This window comes from Cavia porcellus, unplaced genomic scaffold (genome assembly GCF_034190915.1).
Source record: "Cavia porcellus strain 051 isolate PalLab524CR breed Dunkin Hartley unplaced genomic scaffold, mCavPor4.1 scaffold_2, whole genome shotgun sequence".
NCBI lineage: Eukaryota > Metazoa > Chordata > Mammalia > Rodentia > Caviidae > Cavia > Cavia porcellus.
The window spans coordinates 15,902,123-15,906,677 of record NW_026947485.1 but is presented as its reverse complement, the minus strand read 5'-3'; the positions used below and the strand labels follow the sequence as shown (position 1 = coordinate 15,906,677).

The 4,555-nt window shown below is 37.8% G+C and overlaps 1 non-coding gene across 1 annotated transcript; it reads right to left on the bottom strand.

The window, feature by feature from the left end:
- Window positions 1–521: 521 nt before the first annotated feature.
- On the bottom strand, window positions 522–627 carry LOC111756903 (U6 spliceosomal RNA). Its single transcript, XR_002791286.1, has one exon. It is a non-coding gene; the product is annotated as a U6 spliceosomal RNA (small nuclear RNA).
- Window positions 628–4,555: the final 3,928 nt, after the last annotated feature.

Below are 4,555 nucleotides of genomic sequence, written 5' to 3'. Positions count from 1 at the left end.
AGCCCACAGAGTCTTGAACTCTGCAGAGGGTTTTGATCCTCCTGGAGCCTTAAAAATCATACCACTTGTCTCATTTATTTAAGCCTTTGCTGTATACTCATTTGGGAGACTCAGGACCTTGGCCATGTCCTTGATAATATGGCAAAAATATCAACAGACAAAAGAACCTGAATAATGGAAAAATTTTGTTATAGTCTCAAGTAAGACTTATCTTAGGCTATGTACTATATTAAAAATGAAAAGGTTTAGGAAAATGTAGCAAATGATAGATCTAACAGCATGTGCACTGACATTTTTTAGCCCAGCATATATATTTTTTACTTTGGACAACAAAATAAATGAACAGTCATTATTTGATTATTTAGAAACAAATGGAAACTATATCCTTTCCTCTTGAATATTCTTGACAGAGTGTGAAACAGTCTTCCATAGAATAACTGATTTGTTTAGCATTTCCAAAATGCATAGGTAAATAGAATTCAAACTTGCTTTGTAGTCGCTAAGTTATTTCAAATATTTTTAAAAACATGGAATGCTTTACAAATGTGTACATCATCCTTGTGCAAGAGGCATGCTAATCTTCTCTGCATCACTCGAAGTTTATTATGTGTGCTGCCAAACAAGCACTTGAACATTTTGAACGGAGCTGTTTCCATTAAAATCTAAAACCATACAGCTGGAATAGTAAGAGTAGAATGCTTACAAATATCTGCAGCAGAAAGTTAAGCAAGCACACAGTGAAGAGGTCCTGATGACAGTTACACACCTCTTTGTCCTCATCAGACACTTCAAGGTAATCATCTCCACTTCATAAGAAAGCAACATAACCTTACAAATGAGAGCTTCTCTGGCTGCTTCCAGGAGTCCATACCGGCTGGCTTGAGAATCCAGAATGATTTTGATGCAATTTACAAACACTCTTGCCTGGGAGAAGATGAAGTTAGTGTTGAGCAGCCTGAGATAAGGGCAGTATCACCGTGCACCCTCCTACTTTAATGCTTTCATCTTTTCTTTTGCTTCCTTTTGGGCACTTGGGAAGAAGGCAGTGCATGTGTTGTTAAGATGCTTCGCAGATAAATGCACCATAAATGCTCTCCACAAGTCCATCACAATGTTCTAGGCTGAAAGAGGGCTCGTGTCTTTAGTCTGCAAGTATTTTTCTCTAGGCAATTCATTCCCAGTCCTTGCAAGTCAGCATAGCCTTTCTCTGAAGTGAGTCTAAGGACAGTACAGGAGAGTCACAAGGATATGAGAGTTTCATCAAGAGTAAACTGGAAAAGTTTTTAGAAAGATTGTTGATAAAAAAAAAAAAACTGGTATTGGAAGTGCATGGTAACAAGAAAATGGATAAGACTCACAGGATAAGACTCAGAAGTTCATCTAGGTTTTTTTGACCAGTCTAGTAAAACCATAGACCCACGGAATGCTGTCAAATGCATAAAAATACAGATTTTCCTCCAGTGCGTTCACGGTACTTCTCCCCTGGGTGCAGAACACATGGCTTCCATTAAGAGTGAAGTGGGCTGAGTATGTCTTGCACCCTCTGGAGGCCTACTTTCTGTTCACACACCTCCCTCTCTAACTACATCTTTTTTTCCAGGGTCTGGCACCCATCAAGGCCCTTTGCTCTGGTATTTGTTTCCTTTATTAGTGTATGTGTACAATACAAAGTAGTGATATTTGCTTTGAAAAACTGGTACTTTTCATATAACATACGTTGGTCAGTTTTTATACCTTCATTCCCTTTCTTACCATTGTCCCTCCTCCACCCCTTTTCCTGTCTCCAAAAGTCTGCTCTCCCCCACCCAGGGCCCTAAATAGGGCCTTACTGTGTAGCTCAGTTGGCCTCCAGTTCATAGCAATCCTGCCTCAATCTCCCACATGCTGGGGTGACATGTGTATGCTTCTTTTTCTTTCATACCATCTCTTCTTTATTTCATTCCTTAATTTGTAGTTTAGGTTTCCCATGTAAGAGAAACTAAGCAAATTTACCTTTATGTAACTTGTTTTGCTTAGCATTATCAACTCAGTTCCATCCATTTTCTTGCAAATGACATAATTTCATTCTTCTTTTGGCTGAAGAGTATTCTGTTGTGTGTATATGCCAGGTTGAATTTATTCATTCACCCATTTGACAGGCATCTAGGCTGTTTGCAGAGCTTAGCTATAAACATGTGCATGCACGTATCACTGTAGAATAATGTCTCTAACTCTTTTTAGTTCTATGAAGAATGTTGATATTTTAATAGAGACTGGATTGAATCCATAGAACGCTTTTGGTAATGTGGCTATTTTAACAATAATGGTGCTACTGATCCACAAACAAGGGTGATCTTTCCATTTTCTAATGCCCTTTTTTGTTTCTTTCTTCAGAGTTGTGTAACTTTCGTTACAAAGATCTTTGACCCCTCTGTTTAGGTTGATCCATAAGTATTTACTTTTTTTGAAACCACTGTGAATGGAATTCTTTTTCTGATTTCATTCTTGTTGGGTTTATCACCGGAGTACAGGAAGACTGTTGATCTGTGTGTATTGTTGACTTTGTATTCTGAAGCTCTTTGTTCTGACATCTTGTCCTGGCTTCATGTGTCTGAGTAGCAGTGTTACTATAATTCTCTTCACCAATCCAACATCCCTCTCAGGTTTTTAATTCTCATTTTAGAAATTCTTAGAAATGGGACTCCTTTACTAGCAACATATAACATATTGGGAGAACAGCAGTTTTTAAATCACCCCTCTCTTTCTGTCAAACATATGAGAACGGTGAGAGTACACTACTCGGGTCCACTCACTGGAACTTAGTAAGCAGAGCAAAAGTCTTGATGATTGACTTGCGTGTGGGAAATACAGAAACAAAACCTGTTAGCCTGAAATATATTAACTGGGACTTATTCATTAACCAATGAATTTGCACTAAACTGTGTCCAGAATATTTTATGCATAGAAATATTATCTTTTAAAAATAGAATTGATTTCTAAGCTCGGAATGAGACCAAGGGAAACACATTGAGGCCCTGTTTCTGCACTAACAAGAGGCAAGCAGGAAGTGCAGCTCAGTGGTAGAGCACCTGCTAGACAATCGCTCCCACAAAGAGAGTGTGAGTGTGTGCCGATGCCTAGATCTTCACATAAACCCGGATTTCTGAATTTACCCACTGAGTATGGGCTTACACAGTTGTCTAAGCTTCTATAAGGAGGAAAAACACCCTGGCAAAGCCCCACACAAACTCCAGAATAAAAAGCTGACAAAAAATCGTAGAGGATATCTCTTTCCTAAAGACAGTAGTGATTGATTTAGAGTGCTCCAGCCACTGTATTGATATTTACCTGTTTTACTTATTTACTTTTTTGGAAGTGCTGAGGATCAAACCAAGGGCCTTGTACATGCTAGGCAAACACTTTACCACCGAGCACGCCCTTGGCTGTGATTCACCTGTTAAATTTGCTGATGTGGTAACTACCTTCACAGTGCAAGTGGAAGCCATTACCATGGCATGGGGTTTTTGCTAAAAGAAAACATATTTTATGGGGGGCTGGCCATCATGAAGAAAGGAGAGAACAAAGCTCAGATCTGTCTCCAGGGTCATTTGGCATCAGGAGGAGCTTAAGGGAGAGAAGAGAATCTGCTTGTTGATTGGAAATTTTAAGGTTGTTTTGCATGGGCATGGATTGGTTATCATGACTCTTCATAAGCCATGTGTTGGTTTTGGTGAGGGAGTGATCAGTTCTGAGCAGGAGATTTCGAACACAAGACATTTAAAGGTCCATGATAGGACTAGCTGGCTTCTTCTGTGAACAAACCTTGAATGGATGCTGGAGGCTTTTCGTAAAATAACAATAATAATAATAATAAGTTAAGCAGGTTGTTACTTAGGAAATTTGTGCTGGGTGTGTCCAGGCATTTGCTAACTTCCGTGCTATCCTGGGCAGGGATGGAGGGGATGGGAAGGTAAGGAGCTATAACTGTAATTTTTGCTTCCGCCTTCCTCTTTCCCATATTTCTTTTCTCTTTTATTTTAAACAAAAAAATAAAACAAAATTTCAAAACAAGATAATACGAGAGTAACAATGTTTAGTACATTGCACATTGTTACCTTTAAATTAGTTACTCAGTACACAAGATACTTCCTAGCTTTCTATTCTTCAAATCTAAGGGCAATAGGTATATAGTGAAGCTTGAAAACCAAACTTATCTTTTTGAATTTTTAAAAATTTTTTATGTACCTAAAATAAAATATGTGAAGAATTTTAAACTAAAGAGATGATATCAAATTCAAATTTTAGAGAAAATCACTTAAATATTAAGATACGATTCTAATATTAACTATCAAAGTGAAAATTTTAACTGATAAAGTTGAGAACAGCTGATTAGTACAGTATATTTTAAGTTCTTACTCGTTTTTCTGTGTTGCTTCTTTAGTATTTTATTTCATTTCTCCTTTATTAGAAGTATTTCATAGTTGCTATAGGTTCAATATTTGTGTTATTCCCCCCCCCCAAATGCAAATTGGAATCTTAGCCCTCAGGTAAAGGAATCAGGAGATGGAGACTTTGG